At 41.4% G+C, this 23106-nt stretch overlaps 1 protein-coding gene across 1 annotated transcript in view; it reads right to left on the reverse strand.

Moving 5' to 3' along the window:
* The window catches only part of LOC128703751 (cytochrome P450 2L1), a 148784-nt gene extending 140387 nt beyond the window's left edge, over window positions 1–8397 (reverse strand). Inside the window, exon 1 of the mRNA XM_070103762.1 lies at window positions 8349–8397. The gene's annotated coding sequence lies outside the window, so the exon portion shown is untranslated. The remainder of the gene's footprint in view (window positions 1–8348) is intronic.
* Window positions 8398–23106: the final 14709 nt, after the last annotated feature.

Raw genomic sequence — 23106 nt, forward strand, 5'->3', positions numbered from 1 at the left:
ATAACCTTGACCCCTTCTAGGCAATCCCTCCCATTCTAAGACCACCATTACTCCCCTGTGATCCGAAAAAACCGCGTCCACCACACGCACTCTGCTCACTCTTACTGTTCGGGGCACGTACAAGCGATCAAGCCTAGCCACATATCCACGTCTAACAAAAGTATGTTCTACAACCCCACCCCCCAACGTCCATTAACCCCACCCCATTTAATAATTCCCCCAAAATCCCCGAACAATACCCTGCCCCTCTAGGTTCCACGTCTTTACGCCTTATCACACAATTCCAATCACCACCAATTACAGCTACACCAGGCAAAGCACGCAAATAATATACTAGGACATCCTTCACAAATTTATTCTTAATATGCACATCTCCCTCTGCCGGACCATACACACACCAAATTCATCTGTACCCTACCCCACCACCCATCCACACGAATCACCCTCCCCTCCCCTCCCCACCCTCACAATGCCTCACTACGAACAGGCTAGTTTCCCTTACCAGGATGGCAACTCCTTTCAACCTTATCGCATGCTCCACATACACTTTATACCCATTCACCTTCAACTCATAGCCTGGCCTGTAGTTGCGTTCCTGCACGAACACCACATCAACACTATTACGCACCAAATATTCACTAAACTGAACACATTTTCTCTCTGATTGCAATCAATTAATGTTCAATGTCATGCACATGAAGACTACAGAGTGGTTTTTCTTCTTGACCCTGGTACTGTCTTGCCACCAGATCGTTTCGTGACACCTCGATCCCTCTCCCCCCCTTTAGGAACGCTCTTAACCAACTCCTGCCCTTAGGACCGCTGGGTCCTCTCTGCGTAACTTCCGCCCAGGACTTTTTCCCAGTGTGCTGGGCAGGCGTGAGCACTTCCTCGGAGTCAGACAGTGCAGCAGCGCGCTTCTGTGATGCTCCCTCTGCTTGCATCATGTCGTCTTTTACAGTGTCCCGGTGGACCTCCACCTCCACCGCTTACATCATCAAGACATTCATATCACACTGTGCCAACCGCTTATCCTGTTCCAGGCCCTGATCCACAGCAGGCCCAAGAACTAGGTCTGGACTCCCAACCTCCCAACCTCTTGTCATCCAATAACACATTTAAAGCCTTGGCTAATGAGTCTTCCACTTCGCTATCACTCACATCCAGGATGTTCTCTTCCAACACCTGAGCTGCGTTCAATGAAGGGGTGTCCCCCCCTCGTCACACCTGCCGACTCCATCTCCTCCGCTCTTTCGACCTCCTCACTCCAGGACCCACCTTGTGTAGGCAGAGTCACATAAGGCAAATCTTGCTCCTCACCCTTCTCTTCTGCTTCATGTCACTGCCGTTGTTCCATGTTGCCATGTCTCCTTCCATACAGAGCCGCTAGGTGATCATACGACCCACACAATCGGCAGGTCCGGCGTTGCCCAGCGTATGTCACAAACACCTGGGTCCGAAATTCTGGCAGCACTACATACGACGGAATAGAGTAACGTAACGTCATCTTCACAGAATACGTTCCTTTGGGTATCCCTGCATATGGCCCAGTAGCCCACCTCCCAACAGTGGCCATATGTACTGTACCATATTTACCCATCGCAAGACGGATGTCAGAATCATCCGCCTCGAAAGGCACATTTCTAATCTTAACCCATGTGTAATGGCGAGATACGTCGTGAAGTCGCACGGTCACAGCGTAGTTAACTGTCAAAGTGACCTCCTGGTACTTGTCCACCACCGCCTCATACACACTTGCCAAGTTAAACTTGACAAAGATCCTCATCGTGCCATTCAGTGCTACTCCACATATCTCCTCGTTAGCAATACCATATGTATCTCATATGATTGCAAGTAATAGCAGCTCCATAGAAGTTCCTGTCCCAGCCCCACGGATAAGCTCAACACAGACTGTATTGATGCGTCTCCGGCTGGCCAGAGCCATGCTGTGAAAATATAACTGCCACCAATCAACGCCAGGGGCAGCAGCAGCGCACGTCCTCACCACTCAAAGGTTGAGAGATGAATGATAAATAATAAATTATGTGGAACAGGATCATAAATTTACTATGCACGATTAGGGTAACTAGTGACATGGTCCTCAGACAAATAGAGAAATTAAAACCTAACAAATCCCCAAGTCCTGATGAATTGTTTGCAAGGGTGTTAAAGGAATGTAAAGAGGATTTTAACATACCTTTAGCTAATCTTTTCAATATATCACTACAAACTGGCATAGTGCCAGGGAACTAAGGGTTGGTGATGGGGCCCTGTCGCTCAACCAGTACCCAGGTTCCAGCCAATGAGAAGATGGTTTTGGGAATTGCAGAGGTTATGTGGGTACCACTCTCCTGTCTGCCCTTGTCATACCCATTCTAGAGCTGGTTGAAGCACGGTCTGCTCTCTAGTGGCTTCTATTCTGCCTTGCTTACCGTGGAGTGCACTAATACCTATTGTCGTACATAGTGTATATAGTGTACACACTTCTGTTCTAAATTGGTGAAGGATAATATAAGCCAAAAGTTTTCTGCTGTGTTTATTTTGCTCCCTTTACACCCAGGATAATAGGCCTTTGGAACTCCTGGGTTGTAATAGTGCCTGAAAAGTAAAAAAATGGCAAATGTACTTACAAGGCAGGTGACAGTTCCTTAGCTTCAAACTATAGACCAATAAGCCTTTCCTTCATAGTAGGAAAATTTATGGAGTCAATTATTGCAGAAGCAATTCGTAGCCATCTTGAAAGGCATAAATTGATTAATGAATCTCAGCACGGTTTTACAAAGGGGCGTTCCTGTCTTATGAATTTACTAACTTTCTTCACTAAGGTGTTTGAGAAGGTAGATCAAGGTATAGAATATGATATTGTGAATATGGACTTCAGTAAGGCTTTCGATAGAGTTCCACATCAGAGGCTGTTGAGAAAACTTAAGGCACACGGAATGTGAGGAGAGATTTTTTCCTGGGTCGAGGCATGGTTGACAAATAGGCAGCAGAGAGTTTGCATGAATGGGGAAAATCAGAATGGGGGCACGTCGCAAGCGGTGTTCCACAGGGGTCAGTGTTGGGCCCCTTGATCACATTCTACATAAACGACATAGATGAGGGAATAAATGGTGACATAAGCAAATTTGCTGATGACACCAAAATAATGAGGATATCAGTGCACTCCAGGATGATTTGAATAGACTGATGCAGTGGTCGGAGAAGTGGCAGATGTAGCTTAATATAGACAAATGCAAAGTTCTAAATGTTGGACAGGAAAATAACCATACTTTATATAAACTAAATAATGTAGATCTTAAATTAATATTACGGATTGCGAAAAAGGATTTAGGAGTTCTGGTTAGCAGTAATCTTAAACCAAGACAACAGTGCATTAGTGTTGCCATTAGTGTTGGTTTCATAGCAAGAATTATAACTAATAGAAGTCCTCAGGTTGTTCTTCAACTCTATATATCTTTGGTTAGGCCTAACTTAGATTGTGCTGCGCAATTTTGGTCACCATATTACAGAATGGATGTAAATGCACTGGAAAACGTGCGAAGGAGGATGACAAAGTTAATCCCATGTATCAGAAATCTTCCCTATGAGGATAGACTGAGGCCCTGAATCTGCACTCTCTAGAAAGGTGTAGAATTAGGGGGGATATGATTGAGGTGTATAAATGGAAAACAGCAATTAATAAAGAGGATGTAAATAGCCTACTAAAAATATTTAACATAGACAGGACTCGCAGCAATGGTTTTAAACTGGAAAAATTCAAATTCAGGAAGGATATAGGAAAGCACTGGTTTGGTAATAAAGTTGTAGTGGAACAAACTCCCGAGTACCGTCATAGAAGCTAAGACGTTGTGTAGTTTTAAAAATAGGTTGGACCTGACTAGCTTGTGCTAGCAGATCAGGCATTGGCTTAAGCCGGTGGGAGAATTAGACCTGCCTTGCATAGGCCTCAAGGCCTGTTGCAGTATTCCTTCTTTCTCATGTTCTTATGCAGGCCTAGCTGACATCACTAACATACTACTATATAGAAACACTCTTGTTATTCGTAACATTTCGGGCAACATGTTTCGTTACACCTGCTGCCCTTCTTCACCTAGCAATAAGAAGGTACCTGGGTATTAGTTACGTTACACTTGATTCCCCTCTTCACCTAACAGTAAGTATATACCTGCTGCCCCTATTCACCTAGCAGTAAATAGGTGCCCGGTGTTAGTCACCTTATACTTGTTGCCCCAGTTCACCTAGCAGTAAGTAGGTTCAAGAGTGTTCATGAACGGTATACAGTACCGACAAGATGAAGATGAGACACATGTGCAGCATCTGGGTCTAATCTTCATCAAGTTCCTGGGTGTTAGTGGACTGGTGTGGGTGGCATCTTGGGTGGCTAACCTTACCTACCCCGGGTTATCCTGGGTGGCAAACCCTCCCTACCCCGGGTTATCATGGGTGGCAAACCCTCCCTACCCTGGGTTATCCTGGGTGGCAAACCCTCCCTACCCCGGGTTATCCTGGGTGGCTAACCCTCCCTACCCCGGGTTATCCTGGGTGGCTAACCCTCCCTACCCCGGGTTATCCTGGGTGGCTAACCCTACCTACCCCGGGTTATCATGGGTGGCTAACCCTACCTACCCCGGGTTATCATGGGTGGCAAACCCTCCCTACCCTGGGTTATCCTGGGTGGCAAACCCTCCCTACCCCGGGTTATCCTGGGTGGCTAACCCTCCCTACCCCGGGTTATCATGGGTGGCTAACCCTCCCTACCCCGGGTTATCCTGGGTGGCAAACCCTCCCTACCCTGGGTTATCCTGGGTGGCAAACCCTCCCTACCCCGGGTTATCCTGGGTGGCTAACCCTCCCTACCCCGGGTTATCCTGGGTGGCAAACCCTCCCTACCCCGGGTTATCCTGGGTGGCAAACCCTCCCTACCCTGGGTTTTCCTGGGTGGCAAACACTCCCTACCCCGAATTATCCTGGGTGGCACACCCTCATTACCCCGGGTTATCCTGGGTGGCAACCCCTCCCTACCCCGGGTTACCGTGGGTGGCAAACCCTCCCTATCCCGGGTTATCCTGGGTGGAAAACTTTCCCTACCTTGGGTTATCCTGGGTGGCAAATCCTCCCTACCCTGGGTTTTCCTGGGTGGCAAACACTCCCTACCCCGAATTATCCTGGGTGGCAACCCCTCCCTACCCCGGGTTATCTTGGGTGGCAAACCCTCCCTACCCTGGGTTTTCCTGGGTGGCAAACACTCCCTACCCCTAATTATCCTGGGTGGCACACCCTCATTACCCCGGGTTATCCTGGGTGGCATATCTCCCCTACCCCGGGTTATCCTGTGTGAGGGAAAAGTTCAATAGATAGGAGTAGCGAGGGAATATATAGTAACAATACTTTCATTGCCGGCTGCTTGTTAAGGTAGGGTAAGTCAAGCTCCCACTATTCCCGCCTTTTCTCCCCCACCCCTAAAGTGATAGTTTGATTGCCGGCTGCTTGTTAACGTAGGGTCAGTCTAGCTCCCACTATCCCTTCCCCTCCCTCTTTCCTCCCCCCCGAAAGGTGACGTGTGGGGCTCCGGTCAAACAGTAAATCACTCGACTCACAGCTCCCAACACTACTCTTGGATGACAGAGAGGGTCACCTGTCAATAAACGAGAAAAACTGAAGGAGACGGACTAACGTCCTGGAGACGTCCCATATTGGATTTACTTGCCTGTGCACTTGTATGAAGAATCAGGACATAACCCCTCATCATTACAGCGGTCAAGAACCTGATCTCCTGTCATCGGGAAAGATTACTTACGGCCACTAGAACGAGCCAGTGGGTTGTCACCAACAACTGCGACCCCCCCCCCAACATCATCAGCAACGGCTTCTATTGCAACAGTACACAGTGTCACCAACACCAGACACCCAAGTTTTTAGCATTGAATTCAGATATCATTTATATTTTTAATTTTTCATTTTCTTTCATGTAGGATCAGTATTTCATATTTAAGTGTTTTATATTTCATATTTCTTAGATAATAAAGTGTTTATATTTGTCAGTTTTTGTTCTTTTTTTTTTTTATTCATTAGCGCTGTATAGTCCTTGTGGCTTAGCGCTTCTTTTTGATTATAATAATAATAATTTTATTCATTAATTTTCCTGAGGAGGAGCCAGCCTTAGTAATACTGACTGAAGTTGTTACAGGGCTGAGTAAGCCTTCACATCCTGGGTGGCATATCCACCCTACCCCGGGTTATCCTGGATGGCTAACCCTCCCTACCCCGGATTATTCTTGGTGGCTAACCCTCCCTATCCATGGTTATCCTGCGTTGCAAACCCTCCATACCCTGGGTTATCCTGTGTGGAAAACGCTCCCTTCCCCAGGTTATCCTGGGTGGCAAACCCTCTCTACCCTTGGTTATCCTGGGTGGCATATCCTTCCTACCACGGGTCATCCTGGATGGCTAACCCTCCCTTGCCCATGTTATCTTGGTTGGCAAACACTCCCTACCCCAGATTATTCTGGGTGGCTAACCCTCTCTACCCCGTGTTAACCTGGGTGGTATATCCTCCCTACCCCGGGTTATCCTGGGTGGCAAACCCTCCCTACCCCGGGTTATCCTGGGTGGCAAATCCTCCCTACCCTGGATTATCCTGGGTGGCAAATCCTAACTACCCCGGGTTATCCTGGTGGCAAACCTCCTTACCCAGGGTTATCCTGGGTGGCAAACCCTCCCTACCCCGGGTTATCCTGGGTGGCAAATCCTCCCTACCCCGGGTTATGCTGAGTGGCAAACACTCCCTACCCCGGGTTATTCTGGGTGGTAACCCCTCCCTACCCTGGATTATCCTGGGTGGCAAATCCTCCCTACCCCGGGTTATCCTGGTGGCAAACCTCCTTACCCAGGGTTATCCTGGGTGGCAAACCCTCCCTACCCCGGGTTATCCTGGGTGGCAAATCCTCCCTACCCCGGGTTATGCAGAGTGGCAAACACTCCCTACCCCGGGTTATTCTGGGTGGTAACCCCTCCCTACCCTGGGTTATCCTGGGTGGCATATCCTCCCTACCCCGGGTTATCCAGGGTGGCAAACCCTCCCTACCCTGGATTATCCTGGGTGGCAAATCCTCCCTACCCCGGGTTATCCTGGTGGCAAACCTCCTTACCCAGGGTTATCCTGGGTGGCAAACCCTCCCTACCCTGGATTATCCTGGGTGGCAAACCCTCCCTACCCCGGGTTATCCTGGTTGGCAAACACTCCCTACCCCGGGTTATCCTGGGTGCAAACCGTCCCTACCTTGGGTTATCCTGGGTGGCAAACACTCCCTACCCTGAGTTATCTTGGGTGGCAAACCCTCCCTACCCTGGGTTATCCTGGGTGGCAAACTTCCTTATCCCGGGTTATCCTGGGTGGAAAAACCCTCCCTATTCCTGGTTATCCTGGGTGGCACATCCTCCCTACCACGGGTTATGATGGGTGGCAAACCCTCCCTACCCTGGGTTATCCTGGGTGGCAAACTTCCTTATCCCGGGTTATCCTGGGTGGCAACCCCTCCCTACCCTGGGTTATCCTGGGTGGCATATCCTCCCTACCCCGGGTTATCCAGGGTGGCAAACCCTCCCTACCCTGGGGTATCCTGGATGGCATATCCTACCTACCCCGTGTTATCCTTGGTGTAAAACCCTCCCTACCCCGGGTTATCCTGGGTGGCAAACACTCCATACCCTGGGTTATCCTGGGTGGCATATCCTCCCTACCCCGGGTTATCCTGGGTGGCAAACACTCCATACCCTGGGTTATCCTGGGTGGCAACCTCTCTCTACCCCGGTTTTTCCTGGGTGGCATATCCTCCCTACCCCGGGTTATCCTGGGTGGGAAACTCTCCCTACCCTGGGTTATTCTGGGTGGCAAACACTCTGCACCCTGGAATATCCTGGGTGGCACACCCTCCCTGCCTCGGGTTATCCTGGGTGGCATATCTTCCCTACCCCGGGTTATCCTGGGTGGCACACCCTCCCTACCCTGTGTTATCCTGGGTGACATATCCTCCCTACCCTGGGTTATCCTGGGTGGCAAACGCTCCCTTCCCTGGGTTATCCTGGGTGGCACACCCTCCGTACCCTGTGTTATCCTGGGTGACATATCCTCCCTACCCTGGGTTATCCTGGGTGACAAACCCTCCCACCCCGATTTATTCTGGATAGATAACCCTTCGTGCTAAAAATTAGTGCTTTCTCTGATTTTAATAATTCGTGCTAAAAAATATCATCAAATAAGAATGGAGGAACACTGCAGAAGGCCTACTGGCCTTCTAATCCAACAATTCAAAGCATCATATGGGTATAAAGTCAGATATACTTACATGTGCTGGAGAGAGAGAGAGCAACACCACCCACTACACAGGTCAGCCAGTTACTAAATATATCATCGTACAACCTCCCACACACACTCTCTTCTACTTGTCACAATGACTCCTGACTCCACCCATGACTCCACTCCTGACTCCACCCATGACTCCACTCCTGACTCCACCCCTGACTCCACTCCTGACTCCACCCATGACTCCACTCCTGACTCCACCCATGACTCCACTCCTGACTCCACCCCTGACTCCACTCCTGACTCCACCCCTGACTCCACTCCTGACTCCACTCCTGACTCCACCCCTGACTCCACTCCTGACTCCACCCCTGACTCCACTCCTGACTCCACTCCTGACTCCACTCCTGACTCCACTCCTGACTCCACTCCTGACTCCACTCCTGACTCCACTCCTGACTCCACTCATGACTCCACTCCTGACTCCACTCCTGACTCCACTCCTGACTCCACTCCTGACTCCACTCCTGACTCCACTCCTGACTCCACCCCTGACTCCACTCATGACTCCACTCCTGACTCCACTCCTGACTCCACTCCTGACTCCACTCCTGACTCCACTCCTGACTCCACTCCTGACTCCACTCATGACTCCACTTCTGACTCCACTCATGACTCCACTCATGACTCCACTCCTGACTCCACTCCTGACTCCACCCCTGACTCCACTCCTGACTCCACCCCTGACTCCACTCCTGACTCCACCCCTGACTCCACTCCTGACTCCACTCATGACTCTACTCCTGACTCCACTCATGACTCCACCCATGACTCCACTCCTGACTCCACTCCTGACTCCACTCATGACTCCACTCCTGACTCCACTCATGACTCCACTCCTGACTCCACTCATGACTCCACTCATGACTCCACTCATGACTCCACCCATGACTCCACTCCTGACTCCACTCATGACTCCACTCATGACTCCACCCATGACTCCACTCCTGACTCCACTCCTGACTCCACTCCTGACTCCACTCATGACTCCACTCATGACTCCACCCATGACTCCACTCATGACTCCACCCATGACTCCACCCATGACTCCACCCATGACTCCACCCATGACTCCACCCATGACTCCACTCATGACTCCACTCATGACTCCACTCATGACTCCACCCATGACTCCACCCATGACTCCACCCATGACTCCACCCATGACTCCACCCATGACTCCACCCATGACTCCACTCATGACTCCACTCATGACTCCACCCATGACTCCACCCATGACTCCACTCATGACTCCACTCATGACTCCACTCATGACTCCACCCATGACTCCACCCATGACTCCACCCATGACTCCACCCATGACTCCACCCATGACTCCACTCATGACTCCACTCATGACTCCAGTCATGACTCCACTCATGACTCCACCCATGACTCCACCCATGACTCCACCCGTGACTCCACTCATGACTCCACCCATGACTCCACCCATGACTCCACCCATGACTCCACCCATGACTCCACCCATGACTCCACCCATGACTCCACCCATGACTCCACCCATGACTCCACTCATGACTCCACTCATGACTCCACTCATGACTCCACTCATGACTCCGGTCTTATTTTATCCCACTTATATAAATATCATTCCTAACATAAAAGTCAATAATCACTTCAACTCACCGTGACTCCTTAATAAATTTGATAAGTAAATGTCTCTTGTCATTCTGACTTATTGTTCATTATATTCTTCTTAACCAGAGTTGACTTTATTGAATATTTATTAGTAATAAAGACATAATTATATTCTTCTTAACCAGAGTTGACTTTATTGAATATTTATTAGTAATAAAGACATAATTATATTCTTCTTAACCAGAGTTGACTTTATTGAATATTTATTAGTAATAAAGACATAATTATATTCTTCTTAACCAGAGTTGACTTTATTGAATATTTATTAGTAATAAAGACATTATATTCTTAACCAGAGTTGACTTTACTGAATATTTATTAGTAATAAAGACATAATTATATTCTTCTTAACCAGAGTTGTCTTTACTGAATATTTATTAGTAATAAAGACATAATTATATTCTTCTTAACCAGAGTTGACTTTACTGAATATTTATTAGTAATAAAGACATAATTATGTTCTTCTTAACCAGAGTTGTCTTTACTGAATATTTATTAGTAATAAAGACATAATTATATTCTTCTTAACCAGAGTTGTCTTTATTGAATATTTATTAGTAATAAAGACATAATTATATTCTTCTTAACCAGAGTTGACTTTATTGAATATTTATTAGTAATAAAGACATAATTATATTCTTCTTAACCAGAGTTGTCTTTACTGAATATTTATTAGTAATAAAGACATAATTATATTCTTCTTAACCAGAGTTGTCTTTATTGAATATTTATTAGTAATAAAGACATAATTATATTCTTCTTAACCAGAGTTGACTTTATTGAATATTTATTAGTAATAAAGACATAATTATATTCTTCTTAACCAGAGTTGACTTTATTGAATATTTATTAGTAATAAAGACATAATTATATTCTTCTTAACCAGAGCTGACTTTATTGAATATTTATTAGTAATAAAGACATTATATTCTTAACCAGAGTTGACTTTACTGAATATTTATTAGTAATAAAGACATAATTATATTCTTCTTAACCAGAGTTGTCTTTACTGAATATTTATTAGTAATAAAGACATAATAATATTCTTCTTAAACAGAGTTGTCTTTATTGAATATTTATTAGTAATAAAGACATAATTATATTCTTCTTAACCAGAATTGACTTTATTGAATATTTATTAGTAATAAAGACATTATATTCTTCTTAACCAGAGTTGTCTTTATTGAATATTTATTAGTAATAAAGACATAATTATATTCTTCTTAACCAGAGTTGACTTTATTGAATATTTATTAGTAATAAAGACATAATTATATTCTTCTTAACCAGAGTTGACTTTATTGAATATTTATTAGTAATAAAGACATAATTATATTCTTCTTAACCGGAGTTGACTTTATTGAATATTTATTAGTAATAAAGACATAATTATATTCTTCTTAACCAGAGTTGACTTTATTGAATATTTATTAGTAATAAAGACATTATATTCTTAACCAGAGTTGACTTTACTGAATATTTATTAGTAATAAAGACATAATTATATTCTTCTTAACCAGAGTTGTCTTTACTGAATATTTATTAGTAATAAAGACATAATTATATTCTTCTTAACCAGAGTTGACTTTACTGAATATTTATTAGTAATAAAGACATAATTATATTCTTCTTAACCAGAGTTGACTTTACTGAATATTTATTAGTAATAAAGACATAATTATATTCTTCTTAACCAGAGTTGACTTTACTGAATATTTATTAGTAATAAAGACATAATTATATTCTTCTTAACCAGTGTTGACTTTACTGAATATTTATTAGTAATAAAGACATAATTATATTCTTCTTAACCAGAGTTGACTTTACTGAATATTTATTAGTAATAAAGACATAATTATATTCTTCTTAACCAGAGTTGACTTTACTGAATATTTATTAGTAATAAAGACATAATTATATTCTTCTTAACCAGAGTTGACTTTACTGAATATTTATTAGTAATAAAGACATAATTATATTCTTCTTAACCAGAGTTGTCTTTACTGAATATTTATTAGTAATAAAGACATAATTATATTCTTCTTAACCAGAGTTGACTTTACTGAATATTTATTAGTAATAAAGACATAATTATATTCTTCTTAACCAGAGTTGACTTTACTGAATATTTATTAGTAATAAAGACATAATTATATTCTTCTTAACCAGAGTTGTCTTTATTGAATATTTATTAGTAATAAAGACATTATATTCTTAATCAGAGTTGTCTTTATTGAATATTTATTAGTAATAAAGACATTATATTCTTAATCAGAGTTGTCTTTATTGAATATTTATTAGTAATAAAGACATTATATTCTTAACCAGGGTTGTTTTTATTGAATATTTATTAGTAATAAAGATATAATTATATTCTTCTTAACCAGAGTTGTCTTTACTGAATATTTATTAGCAGTAAAGGAATAATTACTAACTGTGTTAGGCAGACTAACGTTACATTTTATTGTGGCAACGTTTCGCCCTCCAGGAGCTTTGGTGGTACCTTTATATACCCTCTGTGTCCATGTATTGTTTGTAACGGCTTGACAAAGCTTCTGGAGAGCGAAACGTTGTCACAATAAAACGTCACATTAGTTGCACTTGTGTCCTTTTACCATGTATAATTCTTAATATTATTAATAATAGATGGTAAAGCGCCAAAACCGTAGGGGGTCATACACCACCTTGGAGATGGTTCAGGAGTGAGAGAAACATTAGGGGGTCATACACCACCCTGGAGATGGTTCAAGAGTGAGAGAAACATTAAGGGGTCATACACCATCTTGGTGAGCGAAACATTAGGGAGTCATACACCATCTTGGTGAGCGAAACATTAGGGGTCATACACCACCCTTGAGATGGCCCAAGAGTGAGAGAAACATTAGGGGGTCATACACCATCATGGTGAGCGAAACATTAGGGGATCATACACCACCCTGGAGATGGTTCAGGAGTGAGAGAAACATCGTCATAAGGTTCCTCTTCTAGCTACGGGCTTTTGATGAATTATTCCAGCCACAGTATTGTGACTTTTTATTCTTCTCAATCTTGTTGGATTCAGCGAAGGGAAAAAGAGGTCTGATTCCCTGGATCAAGAGCCCTTTAGGGCTGGGTTTTATTACTATCTGAAGTATTGAAAGAAATTCTTTAGCGGCTTTGGGAAAAGGTAAGAAAATTAGGTGGGTGGAAATTATTGGTTCTGAGAAGGACTTGCCTAGTATGGACTAGTAGGTCTCCTTCCTGCGTTCTTGTTCTTATGTTGTTTGGCGTGTAGTTGAATATCAAAATGGTATAAAATACCGACAGGTTGTTAGGTAAGACACATATGCAACAGTTAGGTATCTTTATTTCGAAACGTTTCGCCTACACAGTAGGCTTCTTCAGTCGAGTACAGAAAAGTTGATAGAAGCAGAAGATACTTGAAGACGATGTAATCAGTCCATCACCCTTAAAGTTTTGAGGTGGTCAGTCCCTCAGTCTGGAGAAGAGTATTGTTCCATAGTCTGAAACAATATGGAGTAGAAGTGACAGGATGGAGCCTATATACCGCCAAGAGGTGAGATGTAGGCCACTAGTAGAGGTAAGAATGAAGTCGTTGGGAGGTCAGGTCCCTCTCAAATCCAAGTATCTTCTGCTTCTATCAACTTTTCTGTACTCGACTGAAGAAGCCTACTGTGTAGGCGAAACGTTTCGAAATAAAGATACCTAACTATTGCATATGTGTCTTACCTAACAACCTGTCGGTATTTTATACCATTTTAATGTTCACTCTGTCAGACACTGCAACACAAGGGTATCTTGGTACAGACCTGCAATCAACTTGGACTACTTCTACTAGTGAGAATGGCTGGATTTGAGAGGGACCTGACCTCCCAACGACTTCATTCTTACCTCTACTAGTGGCCTACATCTCACCTCTTGGCGGAATATAGGCTCCATCCTGTCACTTCTACTCCATATTGTTTCAGACTATGGAACAATGCTCTTCTCCAGACTGAGGGACTGATCACCTCAAAACTTTAAGGGTGATGGACTGATTACATCGTCTTCAAGTATCTTCTGCTTCTATCAACTTTTCTGTACTCGACTGAAGAAGCCTACTGTGTAGGCGAAACGTTTCGAAATAAAGATACCTAACTGTTGCACATGTGTCTTACCTAACAACCTGTCGGTATTTTATACCATTTTAATGTTTACTCTGTCAGACACTTCAACACAAGGGTATCTTGGTACAGACCTGCATAGAGCTGGAGTATGCTGTCGCGAGTGGGAATTTGTTATCATTCTGATTGCAGCATTTTGCTGGGTTATTAGAGGCCTTAGGTGATTTGATGTTGTTGATCCCCACGCACAAATTCCATATGTGAGGTAAGGGTAGATGAGTGAATGATACAGTACAAGGAGAGCTGTTTGTGGAACATAGTACCATATCTTTAATAGTAAGCCTACTGTCTTAGAGATATTCTTGGAAATTTGTTGTATATGTGTCTGGAATTTGAGGCTACTATCTAGGGGATTCCTAAGAATTTTCCCTCTGTGAGTTTTGTGATTGGTGACCCATTTAGTGTTATGTGAAGTGGAACATTTGCAGCTCTGGTTCCAAACTGAATGAAATAAGTTTTGTCAGTATTTAGGGTAAGTTTATTAGTCATCATCCAGGTAGATATTTTCTGCAAATCAGCATTGACAGTGTTGGCGAGTATGACTGAGTTTGGGTGGGAGAGGACATATGTAGTGTCATCTGCAAATAATATAGGTTTGAGTAGCTGTAATGCATTCGGTAGGTCACTGATATAGATGAGAAAGAGGAGTGGTCCAAGGACACTTCCCTGTGGGACTCCTACTGTGATTGATTGTGTGGAAGAGTTTTCACCATTTGTGTACACGAATTGGCTTCTGTTACTAAGGTATCACTTTAGATAATTAAGGGTTTCGCTTCTTATACCATAGTGTGTTAATTTAGTGTGCAGCAATTCATGGTCGACTGTATCAAAAGTTTTACGCAAGTCAATGAAAATTCCCAGTGAGACTATTTTCTTCTCGAGAGCGGTATATATTAGTTCTAGCATGTGTATAATAGCATCATTTCTGCTTTTATTATTCCAGAATCCAAACTGACAGGGAGTTAGTATGTTTTTTGAGATGAGGTAGGAATAGATCTGTCTATGAATTAATTTCTCAAAGATTTTAAAGAGTTTACCTTGAGAGGGTTTCGGTGGTCAACGCCCTCGCGGCCAGGTCTGAGACCAGGCGTCATGGTGGATCAGGGTCTGATGAACCAGGATGATACTGCTGGCCGCATGCAAGCTGACGTACGAACCACAGCCCGGTTGGTCAGGTACTGACTTTAGGTGCCTGTCTAGTGCCTTCTTGAAGACAGCCAGGGGTCTATTGGTAATCCCCCTTATGCATGCTGGGAGGCAATTGAACAGTCTTGGGCCCTGAACACTTATTGTGTTGTCTCTCAGTGTACTCGTGGCGCCCCTGCCTTTCATCGGGGGAATGTTGCATCTCCTGTCGAGTCTTTTGCTTTCATATGGTGTGATTTTTGTGTGCAGGTTTGGTACCAATCCCTCCAGGACCTTCGAAGTGTACATTATCATGTATTTCTCTTCCCTGCGTTCGAAGGAATACAGATCAAGGCCTTTGAACCGTTCCCAGTAATTTAGGTGCCTAATCGCACTTATGTGTCGTGAAAGTTCTTTGTACACTCTCCAGGTCTGCAATGTCGCCAGCCTTGAAGGGGGGCGTTAGTGTACAGCAGTATTCCAGCCTAGAGAGCACAAGCGATTTGAAGAGAATCATCATAGGCTTGGCATCCCTAGTTTTGAAGGTTCTCATTATCCACCCTATCATTTTCCTAGCAGATGAGGTAGATACATTGTTGTGGTCTTTGAAGGCGAGGTCCTCTGACATTATCACTCCCAGGCTCTTCACATTACTTTTCCACTCTATTGTTATTATTTTATTTTTTTTATTATCACACTGGCCGATTCCCACCAAGGCAGGTTGGCCCGAAAAAGAAAAACTTTCACCATCATTCACTCCATCACTGTCTTGCCAGAAGGGTGCTTTACACTACAGTTTTTAAACTGCAACATTAACACCCCTCCTTCAGAGTGCAGGCACTGTACTTCCCATCTCCAGGACTCAAGTCCGGCCTGCCGGTTTCCCTGAACCCCTTCATAAATGTTACTTTGCTCACACTCCAACAGCACGTCAAGTATTAAAAACCATTTGTCTCCATTCACTCCTATCAAACACGCTCACGCACGCCTGCTGAAAGTCCACTCTATTGTATGGTTAGAATTTGTGATATACCCTGACATATTTTTAATTTCTTCAAGTTTTACATATCGGAGTAGTTGAAATTTCATATTGTTTTGAGTGGCCCATTCGAAGATTTGGTTGACGTCCGCTTGGAATATCGCAGTATCTTCGATGGAGGTCACTGCCATGGTGATCCGGTTGTCATCCACAAAGGAAGACACGGAGCTATAGCTTACATCTCTGTCTATGTCAGAAATGAAGATGAGGAATAGAATGGGAGCGAGTACTGTGCCTTGTGGAACAGAGCTGTTTACCATGGGTGTCTGGGACTTTATTTAATGTTACTCTTTGTGTTCTATTTGTCAGAAAGTTGAAGATCCATCTTCCAACTTTTTCCGTTATTCCTTTATCGCGCATTTTGTGTGCTATTAAACCATGGTCACACTTGTCGAAAGCTTTTATGAAGTCTGTGTATACTACATCTGTATTTTGTTTATCCTCTACAGCATCCAGGACCTTGTCATAGTGGTCCAGTAGCTGGGACAGACAGGAGTGACCTGCTCTGAACCCATGTTGCCCTGGGTTGTGTAACTGATGGGTATCTAGGTGGTTGGCTATCTTGCTTCCAAGAACCCTCTCAAAGATTTTTATGATATTGAATGTTAGTGCTAACGGTCTGTAGTTCTTTGCAACTGTTTTACTGCCACCTTTGTGGAGTGGAGCTAGTGATAAGTTAGAAATTGGTCTATAGTTATTCAGATCGGCTTGATCACTTCCTTTGTGGATCGGGGTAACCCTCGCTATTTTGAGAACTGCTGGGAAGGCGGCGGATTCAATGAATTTGTTAAAGAGTGTTGCAAAAATTGGTGACAGTACTTGTGAAGCTTTTTTGTACATAAAAGTTGACAAGTTGTTTATGTCTCCTGCCTTGTTCTTAAGGGTGTTAATGATGAGCGAGACCTTTGTTGGGTTGGTTGGTGCTAGGAATAGTGTATGCGGGTAGGTGCCTGTGAGGCAGTCTGATGGACTGATGGATTTTGCTTGCTAGATTCTTTCCTATTTTGGAGAAGAAAACATTAAGTCTGCTGTTTCAGTTGGTGGGAGGACTGGTTCGTCTGATTTGTTAATTTGATTGTTTTGTTTTTGTATATCTTTTTAGTTCCTAGAATTTCAGATAGGGTTTTCCAGGTCTTTTATATCACCGCTGATGTTTTCATAATACAAGTTTTTTGACCTTCTTATCAGGCTGGTAAGGGCTGACGAGTAACATTTAGAATGGTCTCTAGTTATTTGACCCATTCTGTACTGTTTATCATATTGGTGCTTTGTGTTAATGGATTTGAGGATGGTGGGTGTTAACCAGGGACTATTTAGTCTCTTTGCTGTTACCTGTTTAGTTTTTTAGGGCAATGCTTGTTATAGAGGTAGTGGGTTCTTTTTATAAAATTATTAATATATTCATTAGTGTCTGTATATGTTTCAAGCTCATCATGCCAGTCGACATTATTTATAGCTGCTATAAAATGATTTACAGCTGTTTCGTTATGCAGTCTGAAGGTAACTTTAGTAGTGTCTTGGGGCAATTTACCTAGGTTGGTTATGAGAAAGGTAGGGTAGTGGTCCGTGGTGTTGTCTGTGATTATGCCTGATTTTAAAGGGCATATGGTATTAGTCCAGATGTGATCCAATAAAGTGATACTATTCTGGGAGATTCTTGTAGGTTTTGATATTGTTGGTAACAACAAGCAGTTGCTCATAGTGTTTGTGAATTCAGTTACCTGTGGGTCCTGCTCATGTAGTAGATTTATGTTGAAATCTCCTGTTAGTAGTAGGTGGTCTGTGTTCATATGTGCAGCAGTTATCAAATTTCCTAATTTTTCACTAAAGTGGTAAATGTTTGACTGTGGTACTCTGTAGATGTTTATAATTGTGATGGGTTTTTGCAAGTCTTATGATTTAAATGCTCATCCCTTGTGCAAGAATTATTGATACATTCAAGTTGATTTAAGTAATATATAGCTGTTCCACCCCCTTGCTGGTCTGTCCTACAATTGTGTATGGCTGTGTATCCAGGAGTGGCATAGACATCTGTAGTGCCAGGCTTTAGCCAAATTTCTGTGAGTGTGATGATTGACATACTGGAATTAAGGCAGCTGAGTAATGCTGTGAGGTCATCGTAATGTTTGCTCAAGGATCTAACTTTGTAATTAAAAATAGTTATGTTATTGTTAGCTCTGAGTAATGTCTTAGCTTGGTCTGCTGTTTAATAAATACAGTTGCTGTTTGATTCGTTTAAGTCATTTAATAGAAGGTTAAAATCAGGATTAGTGTTTGTAATCATAAGAATGAGTGACTCTACAACAAGATTTTTGAATAAGTATTGTGTTGAACTAATAATTATGATACTTAACTAATTTGTCTTACTAGCTAATGAATTGTAACACTTGTTTTTTGAAAAAAAAAAAAATTACAGTTCCCTCTTTATATGGTACAGATTTGATGAATTAATATTGAACTGTTATAGTTTTAGAGTTTGACAAAGTTGTAGATTTTGAATAGATGTTTACTGAGCACAACAGATGTTTACTGAACACAACAGATGTTTACTGAGCACAACAGATGTTTACTGAACACAATAGATGTTTACTGAACACAATAAAATGCAATAAGACAAAACAGAAGTTTAAAATACTAGATTACGTAAGTAATTATAAAATACAAGGATTATAATTCTTATTATGACACAAGTTTGACAATATAATATTGCACTGGTTATCAGTTCTATAATCTTAGTTTACAATAGTAAGCAAGTAATGGTATATTAAAATTAAAAAAAAGAAAGAACTAAAAAGAGTGAATATAGAGGATATAGTGATTAAATGTACAAAAGTAAAATGGATTGGTAGCAAATATGGTGTTTAATAAAATTTTACTAAGTAATGTTGATTACAAAAAAATATTAATTAAAAAATAAAAAATAAAAATAAGAAATTTTTATTTCAAGTATTAAATTTTTAAGCACAATTATTTAAATTCAGTATTGCACTGGTAGATATACTGGAACTTATTTGGCAGTACAAGGTATTTAAGAGTAAGGAACTACATTAAAACAGTAATTGTGGTATTAAAACAAATAATGGTGTTTAAACAAGTAATGGTAATTAAACAAGTAATGGTAATTAAACAAGTAATGGTAATTAAACAAGTAATGGTAATTAAACAAGTAATGGTAATTAAACAAGTAATGGTAATTAAACAAGTAATGGTAATTAAACAAGTAATGGTAATTAAACAAGTAATGGTAATTAAACAATTAATGGTAATTAAACAAGTAATGGTAATTAAACAAGTAATGGTGTAATTAAACAAGTAATGGTAATTAAACAAGTAATGGTATAATTAAACAAGTAATGGTAATTAAACAAGTAATGGTAATTAAACAAGTAATGGTAATTAAACAAGTAATGGTAATTAAAATAATAAGTCAAAAATGTTAAGAGTAAATTGGACTGATAGTAAAAATGGTATTAAATACATTTTAGTAAGTAATAGCACTTAATAGTATTTAAAAAAATATGGGGTTATAAAATGGACAGATAGCATTTATCAAGTAATTATTTAAGCAAGCAATAGTAATTAAGAAAATTACATAACATAAGGTGACTTATTCTTACTAGTAAAATCTCATTACCGAGGTAGTTGATTTTTTGATTACTAAGAGATTGTAATGTGAAATTTGTACAATAATGGTGCAAAACATACAATAATGGAACAAAATATACAATAATGGAACAAAACATACAATGATGGTGCAAAACATACAATAATGAGGCCGGGTCACAGACCGGGCCGCGGGGGCGTTGACCCCAGGAACTCTCTCCAGGTAAACTCCAGGTAATGGAGTAAAACATACAATAATGGAACAAAACATACAATAATGGAACAAAACATACAATAATGGAACAAAACATACAATAATAGAACAAAACATACAATAATGGAACAAAACATACAATAATGGAACAAAACATACAATAATGGAACAAAACATACAATAATGGAACAAAACATGCAATAATGGAGTAAAACATACAATAATGGAACAAAACATACAATAATGGAACAAATGCAATAATGGAGTAAAACATACAATAATGGAACAAAACATACAATAATGGAACAAAACATACAATAATGGAACAAATGCAATAATGGAGTAAAACATACAATAATGGAACAAAATATACAATAATGGAACAAAACATACAATGATGGTGCAAAACATACAATAATGAGGCCGGGTCACAGACCGGGCCGCGGGGGCGTTGACCCCAGGAACTCTCTCCAGGTAAACTCCAGGTAATGGAGTAAAACATACAATAATGGAACAAAACATACAATAATGGAGTAAAACATGCAATAATGGAGTAAAACATACAATAATGGAACAAAACATGCAATAATGGAACAAAACATGCAATAATGGAACAAAACATACAATAATGGAACAAAACATACAATAATGGAACAAAACATACAATAATAGAACAAAACATACAATAATGGAACAAAACATACAATAATGGAACAAAACATACAATAATGGAACAAAACATACAATAATAGAACAAAACATACAATAATGGAACAAAACGTGCAATAATGGAACAAAACATACAATAATGTTATTTTCTGTAAGATTAACCCATCACGGAAGGTTCCTTGATGTTGGTGAGGGGCTCTTGATTTAGGGAATTGGATCTGCGCTCCAGTTCCCCGAATTAAGCCTGAATGCCTTCCACATCCCCCCCAGGCATTCTATAATCCTACGGGTTTAGCGCTTCCCCTTGATTATAATAATAATAATAATCTGTAAGATTAATTTCCCTGAGAAACCGTGATAGATCATTCTCGTTCGTGATTGTGTACAGTTGACCTATATTTGTTTTCCTAACAAGAATTTTCCCATCCTGTGTGAAGCATTGGTGTATTGTGTCATTATTCTCCCGCTTAAGTTTTTTGACTTTATACAGGAGGTTCTGACGTTTTTTGGTGAGACGCTCGTTTTTGTATACCTCTTTCTTAACTTTAATAGATGCGATAATTAAGTCTTTTCCTGTCATGTGAGTGGAATCAAAGCATAACACTTTTTCTACCATGGGATCCTAGTAACCTGGCTTCCTTTATTTCTGACTCTGTTACAATAACTCTTGTTTGGTCCTCTTTGATCTGGAGAGTAATTTCTTTACTGTTTGTTTGGTTCATATAACTGGGAAAAAGTGGACTGCTAACTATTACTGCATCCGAGAGTTTTTCTTCCTCAGTTTTATCTTCTCTTAGCTGGAGACTTCAATATCAACCTTGGCCTACCAGATAATCAGCCTGTAACAATATGAACAACACACTTCACATACCGACAATAACTAAACCAACCAGGCTGACTGAGACAAGTGCAACCATAATAGACCACATATGGACCAATATACTAGCCCCCCTTAAATCAGGGATAATCACAGACAGCACTACAGACCACTACCCAACCTTCCTCTTAACAAACATTAGTAAGCCACCACTCGAATACAACAAAGTTTCATTTAGACTCCATGACGAGGCCTCAATAAGGAATTTCACAGCAGACCTAGAGACTGTTGACTGGCCTACAGAATTCTGCAATGCTAATGGTATTGACGATTGGACAGAAATTTTTCTTAAGGAAATACCTAGACTATACAACAAACATTGTCCTATAAAAACGAAACAGATCACGAATAAACGGCTTGGTTGCCCATGGCTAACCAGCAGCATTCTGAAATCCATTGATAAGAAACACCAATATGAAAAGCAATATAGACAGGGCTTAATACACAAAGATATTCTTAAACACTATTCATCAGTCCTCACCAAAGTAATAAAGAAAGCCAAACAACTATACTACTCCAGCAGATTCACTGACACAAGAGGAGATATAAAAAAGACCTGGAAAACACTTTCACAGATTCTGGGGACCCACAAACTGAAAAAAAAATAAGAATATTGTCCTGACTAAACCTAATGAAACACCACTACATCCCACTGATGCAGCTAACAAGATATATGACTTCTCAAACATAGGATCTATTACAACCCAGGATTCCAAATGGCTTGTTATCCCGGATGTAATGGGAGCAAAATAAACACAGCAGAAAAAGTTTAGACTTATATTATCCTTCACCAATTTAGAACAGCAATATGTACACTATGTACAGTGATAAGTATAGTGCACTCCACGGTAAGCAAGGCAGAAATAGAAGCCACAAGATAGCAGACCGTGCTTCAACCAGCTCTAGAATGGGAATGACAAGGGCAGACAGGAGAGCGGTACCCACATAACCTCTGCGATTGCCAAAATCATCTTCTTATTGGCTAGAACCTGGTCACTAGTTGAACGACGGGGCCCCATCATCAACTCTTAGCAACCTGGTTCGCTGGTTGGGGATAGAGCTCAGCTTTTCTCGTGACAAAAGGCCCAACCCTAAACTCAAAGTGAGACAGCAGTCAGACAGGCTAGCATAGGTCCAAGATACAGGCGGACTGTAGCCCGCATCCCCTCACTGAAAAAAAAACCCACACCAGGGGATAAAACAAAGAACGTGAAAAGGGGTTACCACAAATAACATCCTAACCTAAATAAATAAAAATATTAGACTCTAGATAAAGAGTCTGCTAACATATTTTCTTTGCCGGCAATATATTTAATTCTGAGTGAGTATGGTTGCAGTCTTAACGTCCAGCGCATGAGCCTTGTGTTGTGGTTCTTCATGGCTTGGAGATAT

This window comes from Cherax quadricarinatus, chromosome 87, assembly GCF_038502225.1.
Source record: "Cherax quadricarinatus isolate ZL_2023a chromosome 87, ASM3850222v1, whole genome shotgun sequence".
Taxonomy (NCBI): Eukaryota; Metazoa; Arthropoda; class Malacostraca; order Decapoda; family Parastacidae; genus Cherax; species Cherax quadricarinatus.